At 36.7% G+C, this 21,795-nt stretch overlaps 1 protein-coding gene across 1 annotated transcript in view; it reads right to left on the bottom strand.

Annotated features, from left to right (window-relative positions):
* LOC133236462 (butyrophilin subfamily 1 member A1-like) overlaps positions 1–21,795 on the bottom strand; it is a 74,406-nt gene that overhangs the window by 12,853 nt on the left and 39,758 nt on the right. Inside the window, exons 4-6 of the mRNA XM_061398489.1 lie at positions 21,523–21,543; positions 15,661–15,681; positions 13,730–13,750 (exon numbers count right to left, since the gene is read on the bottom strand). The gene's annotated coding sequence lies outside the window, so the exon portion shown is untranslated. The remainder of the gene's footprint in view (positions 1–13,729; positions 13,751–15,660; positions 15,682–21,522; positions 21,544–21,795) is intronic.

Genomic DNA, 21,795 nt, shown 5'->3' with positions numbered 1-21,795 from the left:
AAACTGCCAGAATACAGAAAGGCCACCCCAAACACAGCAATATAAACAAGGTGAAGAGACAGAGGAATGCCCATCAGGTAAAGGAACAGGATAAATGCCCACCAAACCAAAAAAAAAAAAAAAAAAAAAAAATAGGAAGAGATAGGGATTCTACCTGATAAAGAATTCCAAATAATGATAGTGAAAATGATCCAAAATCTTGAAAACAAAGTGGAATCACAGATAAATAGCCTGGAGACAAGGACTGAGAAGATGCAAGAAAGGTTTAACAAGGACCTAGAAGAAATAAAAAAGAGTCAATCAATAATGAATAATGCAGTAAATGATATCAAAAACACTCTGGAGGGAACCAACAGTAGAATAATGGAGGCAGAAGATAGCATTAGTGAGGTAGAAGATAGAATGGTAGAAATAAATGAATCAGAGAGGAAAAAAGAAAAATGAATTAAAAGAAATGAGGACAATCTCAGAGACCTCTGGAACAATGTTAAACGCCCCAACTTTCTAATCATAGGAGTTCCAGAAGAAGAAGACAAAAAGAAAGACCATGAGAAAATACTTGAGGAGATAACAGTTGAAAACTTCCCTAAAATGGGGAAGGAAATAATCACCCAAGTCCAATAAACCCAGAGAATCCCAAATCGAATAAACCCAAGGTGAAACACGCCAAGACACACGCTAATCAAATTAACAAAGATCAAATACAAGGAACAAATATTAAAGCAGCAAGGGAAAAACAACAAATAACACACAAGGGGATTCCCATAAGGATAACAGCTGATCTTTCAATAGAAACTCTTCAGGCCAGGAGGGAATGGCAGGACATACTTAAAGTGATGAAAGAAAATAACCTACAGCCCAGATTACAGTACCCAGCAAGGATCTCATTCAAATATGAAGGAGAGATCAAAAGCTTTACAGACAAGCAAAAGCCGAGAGAATTCAGCACCACCAAACCAGCTCTTCAAAAATGCTAAAGGATCTTCTCTAAACAGGAAACAAAAAAGGGTGTATAAACTCAAACTCAAAACAACAAAGTAAATGGCAATAGGGTCATACTTATCAATAATTACCTTAAATGTAAATGGGTTGAATGGCCAAACCAAAATACAAAGACTGGCTAAATGGATACAAAAACAGGACCCCTATATATGCTATCTACAAGAGACCCACCTCAAAACAAGGGAAACATACAGACTGAGACTGAAGGACTGGAAAAAGATATTCCATGCAAATAGACATCAACAGAAAGCAGGGGTAGCAATATTCATATCGGATAAAATAGACTTTAAAACAAAGGCTATGAAAAGAGACAAAGAAGGACAATACATAATGATCAAAGGATCAATCCAAGAAGAAGATATAACAATTATAAATATATAAGCACCCAACATAGGAGCACCTCAATATGTAAGACAAATGCTAACAAGTATGAAAGGGGAAATTAACAATAACACGATAACAGTGGGAGACTTCAATACCCCACTCACACCTATGGATAGATCAACTAGACAGAAATTAACAAGGAAACACAAACTTTAAATGATACAATAGACCAGTTAGACCTAATTGATATCTATTGGACATTTCAGCCCCAAACAATGAATTTCACCTTTTTCTCAAGTGCACATGGAAAATTCTCCAGGATAGATCACATCCTGGGCCATAAATCTACCCTAGGTAAATTCAAAAAATTTAAATTTTGAATTCTTGAAATCATTCCAAGCATCTTTTCTGACCACAATGCAGTAAGATTAGATCTCAATTACAGGAGAAAAACTATTAAAAATTCCAACATATGGAGGCTGAACAACACTCTGCTGAATAACCAACAAATCACAGAAGAAATCAAAACAGAAATCAAAATATGCATAGGAATGATTGAAAATGAAAACACATTTTGAAAACACAACAACTCAAAACCTGTGGGACACTGTAAAAGCAGTGCTAAGGGATATACATAGCAACACAGGCATATCTCAAGAAATAAGAAAAAAATCAAATAAATAACCTAACTCTACATCTAAAGCAACTAGAAAAGGAAGAAATGAAGAACCCCAGGGTTAGTAGAAGGAAAGAAATCTTAAAAATTAGGGCAGAAATAAATGCAAAAGAAAAAAAAAGAGACCATAGCAAAAATCAACAAAGCCGAAAGCTGGTTCTTTGAAACAATAAATAAAATTGACAAACCATTAGCCAGACTCATCAAGAAACAAAGGGAGAAAAAATCAAATCAATAAAATTAGAAACAAAAATGGAGAGATCACAACAGACAACACAGAAATACAAAGGATTATAAGAGACTACTATTAGCAATTATATGCCAGTAAAATGGACAACGTGGAAGAAATGGACAAATTCTTAGAAAAGTACAACTTTCCAAAGCTGAACCAGGAAGAAATAGAAAATCTTAACAGACCCATCACAAGCACGGAAATTGAAACTGTAATCGGAAATCTTTCAGCAAACAAAAGCCCAGGTCCAGACAGCTTCACAGCTGAATTCTACCAAAAATTTAGAGAAGAGCTGACACCTATCCTACTCAAACTCTTCCAGAAAATTTCAGAGGAAGGTAAACTTCCAAACTCATTCTATGAGGCCACCATCACCCTAATACCAAAACCTGACAAAGATGTCACAAAAAAAGAAAACTACAGGCCAATATCACTGATGAACATAGATGCAAAAATCCTTGACAAAATTCTAGCAATCAGAATCCAACAACACATTAAAAAGATCATACACCATGACCAAGTGGGCTTTATCCCACGGATGCAAGGATTCTTCAATATCTGCAAATCAATCAGTGTAATACACCACATTAACAAATTGAAAAATAAAAGCCATATGATTATCTCAATAGATGCAGATAAAGCCTTTGACAAAATTCAACATCTATTTATGATAAAAACTCTCCAGAAAGCAGAAATAGAAGGAACATACCTCAACATAATAAAAGCTATATATGACAAACCCACAGCAAACATTATCCTCAATGGTGAAAAATTGAAAGCATTTCCCCTAAAGTCAGGAACAAGACAAGGGTGCCCACTTTCACCACTACTATTCAACATAGTTTTGGAAGTTTGGCCATAGCAATCAGAGCAGGAAAAGAAATAAAAGGAATCCAAATTGGAAAAGAAGAAGTAAAACTCTCACTGTTTGTGGATGACATGATCCTCTACATAAAAAACCCTAAAGACTCCACCAGAAAATTACTAGAACTAATCAACGAATATAATAAATTTGCAGGATATAAAATTAACTCACAGAAATCCCTTGCATTACTATACAATAATAATGAGAAAATAATGAGAAAGAAAAATTAAAGAAACAATTACATTCACCATTGCAATGAAAAGTATAAAATACTTAGGAATCTATCTACATAAAAAACAAAAGACCTATATATAGAAAACTATAAAACAGTGGTGAAAGAAATCAAAGAGGACACTAATAGATGGAGAAATATACCATGTTCATGGATCGGAAGAATCAGTATAGTGAAAATGAGTATACTACTCAAAGCAATCTATAGATTCAATGCAATCCCTATCAAGCTACCAATGGTATTTTCCACAGAACTAGAAAAAATAATTTCACAATTTTTATGGAAATACAAAATACCTCGAATAACCAAAGCAATCTTGAGAAAGAAGAATGGAACTGGAGGATTTGACCTGCCTGACTTCAGGCTCTACTACAAAGCCACAGTCATCAAGACACTATGGTACTGACACAGAGACAGAAATATACATCAATGGAACAAAACATAAAGCCCAGAGATAAATCCATGCACCTATGGACAAGTGAAAGTGGAGAGTGAAAAAGTTGGCTTAAAGCTCAACATTCAGAAAACTAAGATCAAAAAAAAAAAAAAAAAAAAAGAAAACTAAGATCATGGCATCCAGTCCCACCACTTCATGGGAAATAGATGGGGAAACAGTGGAAACAGTGTCAGACTTTATTTTTCTGGGCTCCAAAATCACTGCAGATGGTGACCGCAGCCATGAAATTTAAAGACGCTTACTCCTTGGAAGGAAAGTTATGACCAACCTAGATAGCATATTGAAAAGCAGAGACATTACTTTGCCAACAAAGGTTAGTCTAGTCAAGGCTATGGTTTTTCCAGTGGTCATGTATGCATGTGAGAGTTGGACTGTGAAGAAGGCTGAGTGCCGAAGAATTGATGCTTTTGAACTGTGGTGTTGGAGAAGACTCTTGGAAGTCCCTTGGACTGCAAGGAGATCCAACCAGTCCATTCTGAAGGAGATCAGCCCTGGGATTTCTTTGGAAGGAATGATGCTAAAGCTGAAACTCCAGTACTTTGGCCACCTCATGCGAAGAGTTGACTCATTGGAAAAGACTCTGATGCTGGGAGGGATTGGGGGCAGGAGGAGAAGGGGATGACAGAGGATGAGATGGCTGGATGGCATCACTGACTCGATGGACGTGAGTCTGAGTGAACTCCGGGAGTTAGTGATGGACACGGAGGCCTGGCGTGCTGTGATTCATGGGGTCACAAAGAGTCGGACAAGATCAAACACAAAGAACAAATATTAAAAGCAGCAAGGGAAAAACAACAAATAACACACAAGGGAATTCCCATAAAGATAACAGCTGATCTTTCAGTAGAAACTCTTCAGGCCAGGAGGGAATGGCAGGACATACTTAAAGTGATGAAAGAAAATAACCTACAGCCCAGATTACTATACCCAGCAAAGATCTCATTCAAATATGAAGGAGAAATCAAAAGCTTTACAGACAAGCAAAAGCTGAGAGAATTCAGCACCACCAAACCAGCTCTTCAAATATGCTAAAGGATCTTCTCTAAACAGGAAACACAAAAAGGGTGTATAAACTCAAACCTACAACAACAAAGTAAATGACAATGGGATCATGTTATCAATAATTACCTTAAATGTAAATGGGTTGAATGGCCAAACCATAAGACAAAGCTTGGATGAATGGATATAAAAACAAGACCCCTATATATGCAGTCTGCAAAAGACCCATCTCAAAACAAGGGACACATACAGGCTGAAGTGAAGGGCTGGAAAAACATATTTCACGCAAATTGAGACCAAAAGAAAGCAGGAGTAGCAATACTCATATCAGATAAAATAGACTTTGAAATAAAGGCTGTGAAAAGAGACAAAGAAGGAGACTACAAAATGATCAAAGGATCAATAGAAGAAGAAGATATAACAATTATAAATATATATGCACCCAACATAGGAGCACTGCAATATGTAAGGCAAATGCTGCCAAGTATGATAGGGGAAATTAACAGTCACACAATAACAGTGGGAGAGTTTAATACCTCACTCAAACCTATGGATAGATCAACTAAACAGAAAATTAGCAAGGAAACACAAACTTTAAATGATACGATAGACCAGTTAGACCTAATTGATATCTATAGGGCATTCCACCCCAAAACAATGAATTTCACCTTTTTCTCAAGTGCACACGGAACCTTCTCCAGGATAGATCACATCCTGGGCCATAAATCTGGCCTTGGTAAATTAAAAAAACATTGAAATCATTCCAAGCATCTTTTCTGAACACAATGCAGTAAGATTAGATATCAACTACAGGAAAAAAACTATTAAAAATTCCAACATATGGAGGATAAACAACACGCTTCTAAATGACCAACAAATCACAGAAGAAATCAAAAAAGAAATCGAAGTATTCATAGAAATAAATGAAAATGAAAACACAACAACCCCAAACCTATGAGACTCAGTAAAAGCAGTGATAAGGGGAAAGTTCAAAGCAATACAAGCTTAACTCAAGAAACAAGAAAAAGGTCAAATAAATAACCTAACTCTACAGCTAAAGCTTGGATTAAAGCTCAACATTCAGGAAACTAAGATCATGGCATCTGGTCCCATCACTTCATAGGAAGTAGATGGGGAACCAGTGGAAATAGTGGCAGACTTTATTTTTTTCAGCTCCAAAATCACTGCAGATGGTGATTGCAGCCATGAAATTTAAAGACGCTTACTCCTTGGGAGGAAAGTTATGACCAACCTAGATAGCATGTTGAAAAGCAGAGACATTACTTTGCCAACAAAGGTCCATCTAGTCAAGGCTATGGTTTTTCCAGTGGTCATGTATGGATGTGAGAGTTGGACTGTGAAGAAAGCTGAGTGCTGAAGAATTGATGCTTTTGAATTGTGGTGCTGGAGAAGACTCTTGAGAGTCCCTTGGACTGCAAGGAGATCCAACCAATCCATTCTAAAGGAGATCAGCCCTGGGATTTCTTTGGAAGGAATGATGCTAAAGCTGAAACTCCAATACTTTGGCCACCTCATGCGAAGAGAGTTGACTCATTGGAAAAGACTCTGATGCTGGGAGGGATTAGGGGCAGGAGGAGAAGGGGACGACAGAGGATGAGATGGCTGGATGGCATCACTGACTCAATGGACATGAGTTTGAGTAAACTCTGGGACTTGGTGATGGACAGGGAGGCCTGGCGTGCTGCGATTCATGGGGTCGCAAAGAGTCAGGCACGACTGAGCAACTGAACTGAAGTTAACACCCAGAACAACTAGAAAAGGAAGAAATGAAGAACCCCCCAGTTAATAAAGGAAAGAAATCATAAAAATTAGGGCAGAAATAAATTCAAAAGAAACAAAAGAGATGATAGCAAAAATCAACAAAGCTACAAGCTGGTTCTTTGAGAAGATAATTAAAATAGACAAACCATTAGCCAGACTCATGAAGGAAAAAGGGAGAAGAATCAAGTCAACAAAATTAGAAATGAAAATGGAGAAATCACAACAGACAACACAGAAATACAAAGGATCATAAGAGACTACTATCAGCAACCATATGCCAATAAAATCGACAACTTGGAAGAAATGGACAAATTCTTAGAAAAGTATAACTTTCCAAAACTGAACCAGGAAAAAATAGAAAATCCTAAAAGACCCATCACAAGCATGGAAATCGAAACTGTAATCAGAAATCTTCCAGCAAACAAAAGGCAGGACCAGATGGCTTCACAGCTGAATTCTACCAAAAATTTAGAGAAGAGCTAACACCTATCCTACTCAAACTCTTCCAGAAAATTACAGAGGGAGGTAAACTTCTAAACTCATTCTATGAGGCCACCATCACCCTAATACCAAAACCAGACAAAGATGCCACCAAAAAAGAAAACTACAGGTCAGTATCACTGATGAACATAAATGCAAAAATCCTTAACAAAATTTAGCAAACAGAATCCAACCACATATTAAAAATATCATACATTACGACCAAGTGGGCTATATCCCAGGAATGCAAGGATTCTTTAATATCCACAAATCAATCAATGTAATACACCACATTAACAAATTGAAAGATTAAAACCATATGGTTATCTCAATAGATGCAGAGAAAGCCTTTGACAAAATTCAACAACCATTTATGACAAAAGTCCTCCAGAAAGCAGGAATAGAAGGAACATGCTGCTGCTGCTGCTAAGTCGCTTCAGTCATGTCCGACTCTGTGCGACCCCATAGGTGGCAGCCCACCAGGCTCCGCCATCCCTGGGGTTCTCCAGGCAAGAACACTGGAGTGGGTTGCCGTTTCCGTCTCCAGTGTATGAAAGTGAAAAGTGAAAGTGAAGTCGCTCAGTTGTGTCCAACTCTTCATGACCCCATGGATTGCAGCCTACCAGGCTCCTCCGCCAATGGGATTTTCCAGGCAAGAGTACTGGAGTGGGTTGCCATAGAAGGAACATACCTCAATATAATAAAAGCTATATATGACAAATGCACAGCAAACATTATCCTTGATGGTGAAGAATTGAAAGCATTTCCCCTAAAGTCAGGAACAGGACAAGGGTGCCCACTCTCACCACTACTATTCAACATAGTTTTGGAAGTTTTGGCCACAGCAATCAGAGCAGAAAAAGAAATAAAAGGAATCCAGATTGGAAAAGAAGTAAAACTGTCACTGCAGATGACATGATCCTCTCCACAGAAAACAGAAAGACTCCACCAGAAAATTACTAGAGGTAATCACTAAATATAGTAAATTTGCAGAATATAAAATTAACTCACAGAAGTCCCTTGCATTCCTATATACTAACAATGAGAAAACAGAGAAGTTAAGGAAACAATTACATTCACCATTGCAATGAAAAGAATAAAATACTTAGGAATAAATCTACCTAAAGAAACAAAAGACCTATATATAGAAAACTATAAAACATTGATAAAAGAAATCAAAGATGACACAATAGTTGGAGAAATATACCATATTCATGGATCGGAATAATCAATGTAGTGAAAATGAGTATACTACCCAAAGCAATCTATAGATTCAATGCAATCCCTATCAAGTTATCAACCGTATTTTTCACAGAACTAGAACAAATAATTTCACAATTTGTATGGAAATACAAAATACCTCGAATAACCAAAGCAATCTTGAGAAAGAAGAATGGAACTGGAGGACTCAACCTACCTGACTTCAGGCTGTACTACAAAGCCACAGTCATCAAGACAGTATGGTACTGGCACAAAGACAGAAATATAGATCAATGGAACAAAATAGAAAGCCCAGAGATAAATCTACGCATGTATCGGCACCTTATCTTTGACAAAGGAGGCAAGAATATACAATGGAGAAAAGACAATCTCTTTAACAAGTGGTACCGGGAAAACCGGTCAACCACTTGTAAAAGAATGAAACTAGAACACTTTCTACACCATACACAAAAATAAACTCAAAATGGATTAAAGATCTAAATGTAAGACTAGAAACTATACAACTCCTAGAGGAGAACATAGACAAAACACTCTTTGACATAAATCACAGCAGGATCCTCCACCTGTGACCCACCTCCCAGAGTAATGGAAATACAAGCAATAATAAACAAATGGGACCTAATTAAATTTAAAAAGCTTTTGCACAATGAAGGAAACTATAAGCAAGGTGAAAAGACAGGCTTCAGAATGGGAGAAAATAATAGCAAACGAAGCAGCTGACTAAGAATTAATCTCAAAAATACATAAGTGGCTCCTGCAGCTCAATTGGAGAAAAATAGACGGGCCAATCAAAAAATGGTCCAAAGAACTAAACAGGCATTTCTCCAAAGAAGACAGACAGATGGCTAACAAACACATGAAAAGATGCTCAACATCATTCATTATCAGAGAAATGCAAATCAAAACCACAATGAGGTATGATCTCACACCGGTCAGAATGGCTGGTATCAAAACGTCTACAAACAATAAATGCTGGAGAGGGTGTGGAGAAAAGGGAACCCTCTTACACTGTTGGTGGGAATGCAAACTAGTACAGCCACTATGGAGAACAGTGTGAAGATTCCTAAAAAACTGGAAATAGAACTGCCATATGACCCAGCAATCTTACTGCTGGGCATATACACCAAGGAAACAAGAATTGAAAGATACACATGTACCCCAATGTTCACCGCAGCACTGTTTACAATAGTCAGGACATGGAAGCAACCTAGATGTCCATCGGCAGAGGGATGGATAAGAAAGCTCTGGTACATATACACAATGGAATATTACTCAACCATTAAAAAGAATACATTTGAATCAGTTCTAATGAGGTGGATGAATCTGAAGCCTATTGTACAGAGTGAAGTAAGTCAGTAAGAAAAACACCAATACAGTATAATAATGCATGTATATGGAATTTAGAAAGATGGTAACGATGACCCTATATGAGAAACAGCAAAAGAGATACAGATATATAGAACAGTCTTTTGGACTCTGTGGGAGAAGGCGAGGGTGGGATGATTTGAGAGAATAGCACTGAAACCTGTATATTATCATATGTGAAACATATCACCAGTCCAGGTTCGATGGATGAGACACGGTGCTCAGGGCTGGTGCACTGGGATGACCTTGAGAGATGGGATGGGGAATGCAGTGGGAGGGGGGTTCAGAATAGGGAAGACATGTACACCCATGACTGATTCATGTCAATGTATGGCAAAATCCACTACAATATTGAAAGGTAATTAGCCTCCAATTAAAATAAATTAATTAAAAAAGAAAAAAGAAAAAAAAAGAAAATAATTAGGCCATATCTGGCAAAAATATGTATACACTGGATCACTTGAGGGTGTGGTCAAGAGAAGTAGATTAGCAAGTCTTACGTTTACTCCTGATATCAGTGATAGACAAAGTGTGTAAATGAAAAGGAAGAAGTTCTCTCTCTCACCGGGTTGGAAGTCTGAAGCCTTCCCTTAAAAATAGGGACAATATCATGTACAAAACAATGGACATTCCATCTCAGAAGACACTTTGGAGAGCCCAGGGTAAAGAAAGCTTTCTATTAAATGGAGAAAACCGCATTCTTCTAAGTCTAATCCCATTCATGTCAACAAGCTTATGAGGAAAATTTGGTAGTTGTTTGGAAGATAGAAGCCCAAGAATGTACCAAAGGAAGGAAACAAAACAAAGAAAAATATTTCTAGGAAATATATTCATTAAAAAGTCAGAAAGAAGTTACTCATTTAATACTGAAGTAATTATGAAAGGTCTTGGCTGATTCATGTTGATGTATGGCAAAAATCACCACAATATTGTAATTATCCTCCAATTAAAATAAATTAATTAATTAAAGAAAGAAAAAAACTCGTATAGATGTCAAAGAACTCCAGCAAACAAAAAATGAAATATTTTGAATGTTCTCACTTTATGTAAAATTGGTAGGAAGAATGTAATTTAAGGAAAAAACATAAACAAAAACAACCTCCCTATTCAAAAAACAAAGAAAGAAAAAATATAGTAAGGAAGCACTTGGAAAAGTTAAGAAAGGGAATCAATTTCTCAACTGACTTAATAAAAGAACCATGCGAAATGTTTAGGTAGAATGAAAACCAGGATTTCATATCATACATGTTTCATTTTTGGAGAGTTTTACAGTATATAAGTATTTCAAATTTAGACCAAGATACCTGTTTAATAGCTAGTGGAGGTGTTGGAATTCCAGTTGAGCTAATTCAAATCCTGAAAGATGATGCTGTGAAAGTGCTGCACTCAATATGCCAGCAAATTTGGAAAACTCAGCAGTGGCCACAGGACTGGAAAAGGTCAGTTTTCATTCCAATCCCAAAGAAAAGCAAAGCCAAAGAATGCTCAAACTAGTTCACAATTGCACTCATCTCACATGCTAGTAAAGTACTGCTCAAAATTCTCCAAGCCAGGTTTCAGCAATACATGAACCGTGAAACTCCTGATGTTCAAGCTGGTTTTAGAAAAGGAAGAGGAACCAGAGATCAAATTGTCAACATCCACTGGATCATGGAAAAAGCAAGAATTCCAGAAAAACATCTATTTCTGCTTTATTGACTATGCCAGAGCCTTTGACTGTGTGGATCACAATAAACTGTGAAAAATTCTGAAAGAGATGGGAATACCAGACCACCTGACCTGCCTCTTGAGAAATCTGTATGCAGGTCAGGAAACAACAGTTAGAACTGGACATGGAACAACAGACTGCTTCTAAATAGGAAAAGGAGTACATCAAGGTTGTATATTGTCACCCTGCTTATTTAACTTCTATGCAGAGTACATCATGAGAAATGCTGGGCTGGAAGAAGCACAAGCTGGAATCAAGATTGTCTGGAGAAATATCAATAACCTCAGATATGCAGATGATACCACTCTTACGGCAGAACGTGAAGGGGAACTAAAAAGCCTCTTGATGAAAGTGAAAGAGGAGAGTGAAAAAGTTGGCTTAAAGCTCAATGTTCAGAAAACGAAGATCATGGCATCTGGTCCTATCACTTCATGGGAAATAGATGGGGAAACAGTGGAAACAGTGTCAGATTTTATGTGTTTGGGCTCCAAAATCACTGTAGATGGTGACTGCAGCCATGAAATTAAAAGATGCTTACTTTTGGAAGCAAAGTTATGACCAACGTAGATAGCATGTTGAAAAGCAGAGACTTAAAGGTCCATCTAGTCAAGGCTATGGTTTTTCCTGTGGTCATGTATGGATGTGAGAGTTGGACTGTGAAGAAGGCTGAGTGCCGAAGAATTGATGCTTTTGAAGTGCGGTGTTGGAGAAGGCTCTTGAGGGTCCCTTGGACTGCAAGGAGATCCATCCAGTCCGTTTTGAAGGAGATCAGCCCTGGGATTTCTTTGGAAGGAATGATGCTACAGCTGAAACTCCAGTACTTTGGCCACCTCATGTGAAGAGTTGACTGATTGGAAAAGACTCTGATGCTCGGAGGGATTAGGGGTAGGAGGAGAAGGGGACGACAGAGGATGAGATGGCTGGATGGCATCATTGACTTGATGGAGGTGAGTCTGAGTGAACTCCGGGGGTTGGTGATGGACAGGGAGGCCTGGCGTGCTGTGATTCATGGGGTCACAAAGAGTCAGACAGGATTAGCGACTGAACTGAACTGAACCATACATGACCACAGGAAAAACCATAGCCTTGACTAGACAGAACTTTGTTGGCAAAGTAATGTCTCTGCTTTTCAACATGCTATCTAGGTTGGTCATAACTTTCCTTCCAAAATTAAGCGTCTTTTATAATAAAATAATTTTGCAACAATAATTTTATTTTGGGAATAGTTTACAGAAATTGATTTTTAGTTTTTTTTTTTTTAGTTTTGGTTTCTGATTGTTTGCACTTAATAAAACTGGGATAAATTAGTGGTCAATAGAAGGACTTCCAAATTAGCTTTGAAAGCCTATGCTTTCTTATTTTATCATTTACTTCAGAAAGTAAAAAAAATGATACTTTTCCATTTTCATTATCTAGAATTTTCAGCAAACAAATCTTTTACAACAGAAAATAAATGGAAAAATTGATGTAGATGACTGATTTGTGTATTTGGGGGAAATATAATCTTTAGCACTGAGTCAATGGTGGAAAACAAATGCTGTGATTATACCATATAATCAAAGCAAAGTGTTAGAAGACTGTACTTTTAGCACTAATTTTATCTCTTTCTATAATGTGACTGGGCTATACTGAAGTCACTTATAAAGCTTTCGTATAAATTTCAAGAGATTAGCTCATTTATAGAAATTGACATTTTGTTAAAAAGTATTTGGGAGTCCTTGTGATTTATAGGTTTCAAGGTGTTTGCACTGTGCACACTGTCCCTTGTCCTACTTTTGGAGGAAAGCTCCCTGGCAGTGTTAATCCACTGTGTGGTCTTTCCCACATCTCTCCTGTGTTCACTAGACTAAAATATCTATTAATACTCACCTCTGCCTCTCAAGTTATAACCTTCCTAAATTTAGATGTCCTTTAGGATATACTTCTTAACTTAAAAAAGGGGAGAATAATGTAATCTCATATACATGACTGTGAGGAAAAACTCATCCTTCCAAAGCAAATAGGGTAGAAAAGGAATAGAACAGAGATGTTATGTGGAAATGAAGAGAGATAGAAATTGAAAAAGCCTATCTTGAGGAAAACTGACAGGTCAGAACTTTACTCAAATGTGACACATATCTTGATGCTAAAATTCTGTTCACAGAAGGGCCTTGCCTTCTTGATATAGATAGAAATATGAAAGAGGTAATAATGGCATGAACTGAATTGCAAATGACACTAGGTAACTGAGTTGGAAGTTAAGATACGGACATAAAATCATGTAAAAACATGTCGCTGTTTGACATATGGCAGGTGATCACCTGAAGTATCAACATTAAGAGTTTCAAAGATGCAGGAAATAGATAAGAATAGCAAAGTACACAACGGAAAACTTATTGGTACTTGCCTCTTTTCTGTTTTCTCTTCCCTGAAAAGCAAAAGGAAGAAACAAAAATTCATTCCAAATAAAAGCATATTGTAGGGAAGAAAGAACAAAAATTGGGATTCCTTTCATAGTTTACTCCGTGGTACAACTTGACCCATATTTGTGAAAACTAGAGCCATAAGGTTGCAAAGGATACCTCATCAGTCAGAGACTGTGTCATTTTACATCATTCCACCCCTTAGTGCAAAAGAAACTAAATTAGGAAATGAAACCATTAAGGGGAGTTAGGGTGGGAATTGTTTTGGGATCTACAATATCAGCCATTCTTCTTCCATTGGGACATTCTTTTTCACTTTAAAATGGAAATGTACACACATGCACAAGACAGGTACTTATTAAATAGTGAGGAAGAATACAGAGAAGGCATGTATTTGTGCCAAACTGAATTTGTGGCCATAGTCGTGTGAGATTTACTATATTCATTGTTGTTGTTGTTCAGTTGGTAAGTCATGTCTGACTGCAATCCCATGAATGCCAGGCTTCTCTGTCCATCACTATCTCCTGGAGTTTGCTCAAACTCAAGTCCATTGAATCAGTGATGCCATGCAACCATCTCATCCTCTGTTGCCCCCTTCTCCTCTTGCCCTCAATTTTCCCCAGCATCACAGTCTCTTCCAGTGAGTCAGCTCTTCACATCAGGTGGCCAAAGTACTGAAGCTTCAGCTTCAGCATCAGTCCTTCCAGTGAATATTTAGGATTGATTTCCTTTTGGATTGGCTGGTTTGATCTCCTTGCAGACCAAGGGACTCTCCACAGTCTTCTCCAGCACCACAGTTTGAAAGCGTCATTTCTTCGGTGCTCAGCTTTCTTTATGGTCCAGTTCTCACATCCATACATGAGTACTGGGAAAATCATAACCTTGACTATATAGACCTTTGTCAGTACACTGATGCCTCTGCTTTTTAATACACTGTTTAGGTTTGTCATAGCTAATCTATATTAGCTATATTCATTAAAGTCATATATTTCTAAGATACATTCCTCCAAAGCGAGAATGTAATTTGAATTGTTATAAGAAAGGAAGGATATTAAAGTTTGAATGAATCTATTAGTTTTTCTTTTGAAATCTTGCAAGACAATAGTGCTTGTGTCCTTCACTTAATGTTTTCAGTATGGAGAAATATTTTTTAACCTCATTTAAGATACACAATTCTTCCAAAAATATTTAATGGGATTTGTGGCTGATGTTTTGATAATTATGTAAATAAATTGCAAAAGAATAAAGAACAATTAGTAAGGTTGGATTTTGTTAAAAATAAAACAGGTAACCCTCAGTAATATATTTAGATACCTGGGAACACTTTGTTCCTATGTTCAAGTACAGTGGAAGAGGGATGTCCAAGTTCACACTTGACCAATGAATAATATCATATACCATTTAGATTTTGAAAGGGCAATGAATAGAGAAGATTAACCCAGAATTTTTGGTGTCTTCTCTGATCATTTATATTTTAAAACAAGTATTGATTGTGTCATAAGTATCCTCAAACTTGAAATAGCTGACAAAGAACACCAGCTATGTATGGTACTATGTATGGATGGTTTCCAACAGTATATATCTGAATAGAAACCTTCTCAGCCTCATGCCTTTTATGCTACCAGCTTCCTAATTAAACCATGAGAAGTCCTTGCATGAGAGAAGAAACCAGTCTTTAAAGGGATGGCATGGTATAAAGTGAAAATAGAAGGAATGGAAAAGTAGAGAAGGTAGAGAAACAGAAGTGATCAGAATTAAAATGGGAGAAATTAAACACCAAAATATTGGGGTGGAACTAGTATACCTGAGGAGGAGGCAAGCCAACACAAGACATTCAGACAAGAAGTCAGGCAATATTAAATGATGAACCAGTCATTTTAAAGGGGATCAATTGTAATGAGAGCAGAAATTTTACCTAGTTCTTTCCAAGGTTCTTCTTCTAAAAAAAAAAAAAAATAAAGGAAAGATAAATGTTAGCTTCATGAGACAGAACTACAATAAGAAAGAAAATTTACTGAAAAGTTCGTATCTAAAATGAACCCTATCCAGTTTCAGATAAACACACACACACACACACACACACACACACACACACACACAAATTGGTTCAGAAGTCAATATTGCCCAGAGATATTCTATAGTAAATGAAAAAAGGGGAAATGCAATCAATTTAATTAATTGACAAACTTTTCAGAAATATTCCGGTCGTTAATTTGTAAAAATTATTCTTGATCCCTTTGGCAATATTTAGGCTCCTGTTGTCCTGTTAGTTGGTGATGGACAGGGAGGTGTGGTGTGCTATAGTCCATGGGGTTGCAGAGTCGGACACGACTGACCAACTGAACTGAACTGAACTGAACTGTCCTGTTTGCTAGCTTTAGTATAGTCATTGACTGTTTTTACATGTATAAATAAATTCTCATGATTGCGGTAGCTACATTGTATAAAGTTGCCACAAACACTGTATAAGGGAATACTGAAACACTTTTGGTATAGGTAATACATTGTCAGGTTTCTGGGTGCCTCTTTTCACAATGTTACTGCCAGCGATTAATTTGCAACCTTGTTGCATTTGAGTTTCTCTTTTAACTCATGGGTAAATGAAATTATCTGAAGGCAATCACATGGGTGCTGAATCCAGGAGAGAGAAAGAAATGGGTTCTCTGAGAGAGATTTTGTTTCTCACCAACCATGCTTTTAGTGTGCCACCTCCTCTCTGAGAGAAAATATCTAAACACACATATATGAACATTATAAAGAAGCTGCCACAAAGCTCTTCTTCTAATAGTTTTTTCCTGCAACATTTTTGTCACATCCATTCCATAATTAAAGAGGTAGATTTCTAAAATCTATTCCATTGAAAACATCACTACAATTTAAAGAACATCTTTGATATCTAGAGATATGAAGAGTTAAATAATTCTTGTGTTATGATACTGAAAAGTGGTTCAGAAGCATCTTAGAACTAGCCTTAGACTTTTGAGGCATGTTATCAATGAGATTTCCTAGAGTAACAAAATGTATATATACATACATATACATGCACACACACACACACACACAGAAACAGCAAGGACCTAACAGAAGCAGAGACATCACTTTGCCGACCAAGGTCTGTACAAGGTCTGTTGGCTGTCCTAGTAGTCATGTATGGATGTGAGAGTTGGACTATAAAGAAGGCTGAAAGTGTTACTCATTCAGTCATGTCCAATTCTTTGTGACCCATGGACTGAAGTCTGCCAGGCTCCTATGTCCATGTAATTCTCCAGGCAAGAATACTGGGATGGGTTGTTATTCCATTCTCCAGGGGATCTTTCTGACACAGGGATCAATCCCAGGTCTCCTGCATTGCAGGAAGATTCTTTACTGTCTGAGCCACCAGTAGGCTCTCCTAAAGAAGGCTGAGTGCTGAAGAATTGATGCTTTCAAACTGTGGTTCTGGAGAAGATTATTGAGAGTCTCTTGGACTACAAGGAGATCAAACCGGTCAATCCTAAAGGAAATCAACCCTGAATGTTCATTGGACAGACTGCTGCTGAAGGTGAAGCTCCAATAGTTTGGCAACGTGAGAGCCGACTCATTGGAAAAGATCCTAATGCTGGGAAAGATTGAAGGCAGGAGGAGAAGGAGACAACAGAGGATGAGATCATTGGTTGGCATCACTGACTCACTGGACATGAGTTTGAGCAAACTCTGGGAGATGGTGAAGGACAGGGAAGCCTGGTATGCTGAAGACCATGAGATCACAAAGTGTTGGACATAACTTAGAGAGTGAACAACAAGTTAAGGCAACTTGACCTTAACATTTTACATTACTACTTTTTAATCTCCTTTGGGGTTGAGAAGGCTGGTCAAAACAATTTTTAAAATTGCTTGTGTCATATTTGGGTTTGTAGTTCATAAGATTTGGAAGAGCAAAGCAATACATTTTTGCCATTCTGATTTAAACTAAAAAGTATAAGTGAGATCATGTGTTATATTTATGTTTCTGGCTTATTTCCACTTAGTAAAATGTCATCTAGGTTTATACATGTTATTGTAAATGACAATTTCTTTCTTAATATTCTACAATATTCTATATTACAATAGAATACAATAACATTCTATAATATTCTGTATATCTATTCTTGATATATACATTCCATATATTTATGTGTTTTTCTATTGCTGAGCATAGAACTTGTTTTCATATCTTGGCTTTTGTGAATAATGCTGCAGTGAACACAGGAGTGCAGATATCTCTTTGAGATACTGATTTTATTTGCTTTGGATTTATATCCAGAGGTAAGATTGCTGGATCATATGGTAATTTTAGTTATAATTTTTGAAAGAAATTACATTTCATTTTCCACAATAACTGTATCAGTTTACATTCTTAGCAACAGTGTTCCTTTTTCTCCACATCCTTGCCAAACTTTTCATTTTTTTCTTTTTGAATTTTTTGTCTTTTTGATAAAGCTGTTCAGCAGCTATGATGATGTTAGTTGCTCAGTGGTGTCTGACTCTGCGATCCCATGGACTGTAGCCCACCAGGCTCCTCTGTCCATGGATTTCTCCAAGCAAGAATACTGTAGTGGGTAGCCATTTCCTTCTGCAGGATTCTTCCCAACCCAGGGACTGAACTTGGGTCTCACACATTGCGAGCAGGTTCCGTACTGTCTGAGTCACCAGGGAAGCCCCTTCAGCAGCTATCAGGTGATAGTTTATTGTGGTTTTCATTTGCATTTTCCTGAAGCTGAGTGGCAAAGAATTGATGATTTTGAACTGTGGTGTTGGAGTAGACTCTTGAGAGTCCCTTGAACTGCAAGGAGATCCAACCAGTCCATCCCAAAGGATATCAGTCTTGAATATTCATTGGAAGGACTGATGTTGAAGCTGAAACTCCAATACTTTGGCCACCTGATGCGAAGAACTGACTCATTGGAAAAGACCCTGATGCTGGGAAAGATTGAAGGTGGGAGAAGGGGATGAGATGGTTGGTTGGCATCACTCACTCAACGGACATGAGTCTGAGTGAACTCCGAGAGTTGGTGATGGACAGGGAGGCCTGGTGTGCTGCAGTCCGTGGGGTTGCAAAGATTTGGACATGACTGAGTGACTGAACTGAACTAAACTGATGAGTAGTGATTTGGAACATTTTAAAAAATTTGTTTTACAAACCTATTGGCCATTTGTATATCTTTTTGGAGAAATGTTTATTCAAATTTTTTGTCCATTTTTAATTGACTTATTTGGTTTTTGCTGTTTTGAGTAAAAGAGTTTTTTGGTTTTTGCCATTTTGAGTTATTTGGTTTTTGCTATTGAGTTGAATTCTTTATATAGTTTGGATATTAACCCTTTCAGATACATGGTTTGTGAATATTTTCTTCTATTCTCTAGGTTGTCTCTTTACTTTGTTGGTCATTTCCCTTGCTGTGAGAAGCTTTTGGTGAAATCCCATTGGTCTGTTTTCAAAAAATTTTTATTCCCTGTGCTGTTGGAATCATATAAAAAATATGCCCAGACTAATGTCAAAGAGATTTTTCTCTAGGTTTTCTTCTAATAGTTTTAAGTCTGAAATTCAAGTCTTTAATCCATTTTGAGTTGTTTTTGTATAAGTTTGAAAGAAAATTTCCATTTATTCTTCTATTTTATGTTATTGATGTCACAATTTACCTGTTTTTGCATTGCATATCTATTAACAAATTATTATTTTTTAATTCATTTTTAATCGGAGGCTAATTGCATCACAATATTGTGTTGGTTTCTGCTGTACAACAATGTGAATCAGCTATAAGTATACACATATCCCCTCCCTCTTGAGCCTCCCTCCTAGCCCCTATCCCACCCCTCTAGTTCATCACAGAGCACAGGGCTGAGCTCCCTGTATTATACAGCAGTTTCCCACTAGCTATCTGTTTGTTTCTTTATTTGTTTTAAACAGTTTTGTCTTTTAACATTTTTAAAACTAGAGTTAAAAGTGATTTATGTACCATTTATGTAAAAGTGATTTATGTACCATTGCAGTATCATAATACTCTGAATTTGATTGCATAACTTCACCAGTGAGCTTCATATTTTCAAATGTTATGTTACTAATTAATATTCTTTCATTTCACCTTGAAAAACTTCATTTAACATTTCTTGTAAAGCAGGTTTAGTGGTTATGAGTCAGCTTTTTGGTCTGCAAACTTTTTCTTTCTTTTTCATTTTTGGAATTTAGTTTTGCAGATATAATATACTTGGTGGGCAGTTATTTTTCTTTCAGTAGTTTGAGTATATCATCCAAGTCTCTTCAGACCTGCAAGTTTCTTCTGAGAAATCCATTGATAGCTTTATGAGGGTATTTTTGTATATGGGTTTCTCTCTTCTCTTGATTCTTTCAAAATTCTCTATTTTCTTTGTACTTTTACTATGAAATATTTAAGAAAAATTAATGCCACCTGATGTGAAAAGCTGATTCATATGAAAAGACCCTGATGCTGGGAAAGATTGAGGGTGGGAAAAGGGGACAACAAAGGATGAGATGATTGGATGGGATCACTGACTCAATGGACATGGGTTTGGGTAGACTCTGGCAGTTGGTGATGGACAGGGAGGCCTGGCGTGCTGTGGTTCATGGGTTCACAAAGAGTTGGACACAACTGAGCGACTGAACTGAACTGAACTGAATGCCAAACTTGCTCAAATTCTTTCAAAAAAGAAGGGGAGAGGAAACTTTCAAGCTCATTTTATGAGGCCAGCATCATCCTAAAGCCAAAACCTCAGAGGAAAATAAATCTAATACAAAAACCACAAGAAAAGAAATTTATAAGCCAATATACCAGCCACAAAAAGACAAATACTGCATGATTCCACGTAAATCTAGTAGCTACAATAGTCAAATTCATAGAATAAAAATGTGAAGTGAGGATTGTCAAGGGTCAGGCTGATGGTCAAATAAGAAATTATTAATGATTGGGCATGACGTTTCAGTTAAGCAAGAGAAGTAAATTCTAGAGATATTTTGTAAAACATTGTATCTATAATAAACAACATTGCATTGTACACATAAAGTTTTTATTATATCTCACATAAGTGTTCTTAGCACAATATAATGAAATTATTGAATTATAGTTTGTTCAAATTTCCCATGGCCATTTTCTTTCTACAGGGAAACCTTCACTCAAAATTTTTCATCAGCTTAACACTTAGTATTGCTACTCTGAACCCGTGTCTTCAAAAAAATAGAGATGAAAAGTGAGAGTTCATTCCCCCCATAATTTGTCAATTAGTACTTTTTTCCATTTCCTCAGTTTTTACCTTTTACTGATGTTACTCACTGAGAACAAAAGATTATTTATTACCTAATATTCCTTCTAATAGAAGGTAATTAATTCTAAACATCTGCAATAAGAGGTAAAATAAACTTTACTTAATTTGTACAGTGGTTTAAAAAGCAAATTCTCTGAGATTTTAGACAAAGTGCATATTTCCTCCACTTAAAAATTCCAGAAATTCAGAAATGTATAATTAATGGAATTCATTATCAAATATGGTTCATGTATGTCTATTTTTTAACAGAGAACAACTTGTAGCATGAATAATTTAAATGCCATAGTGTTTAAGTGCAAATGGAAACAACTTTGTTGACTTCAGTTGGAGTGAGAAAAAGTAAGGCACAATGATGTAAATTTAAGTCATATAGCATATAAGAAACATGTTTGTTTCAAGGACAGTAAAACAACAAGGAACAAGGCAACATGGACAAAAGATCCAAAGACTATGTGCACAGTGTAAAATGGCTAATGGAACTTACCATTTTCTACTGCTACCGCATCTGAAAAACAGAGAGAAATATTAATTTATTTAGTTGATTATTCAATCAGAATAATCATAGGTTGTTGTCAGTGTCATATTTTCTGAAAAATATGTAGATGGGATTTTACTCAAACCCAGAGTCAGGGAGCTAAATGAAAATGGCCTTCTCTGATGCTTTTATAGATATTTTCTTGGGAATGATTATGGGAAAATGAATAAACTTTAGAGAGGAAATATGCACTCCTCTCTCAGGATAGATAGGGGCATATCA

Source organism: Bos javanicus, chromosome 23 (assembly GCF_032452875.1).
Source record: "Bos javanicus breed banteng chromosome 23, ARS-OSU_banteng_1.0, whole genome shotgun sequence".
NCBI lineage: Eukaryota > Metazoa > Chordata > Mammalia > Artiodactyla > Bovidae > Bos > Bos javanicus.
The sequence above is the reverse complement of the archived record's forward strand: the minus strand, read 5'-3'. Positions and strand labels throughout refer to the sequence as shown.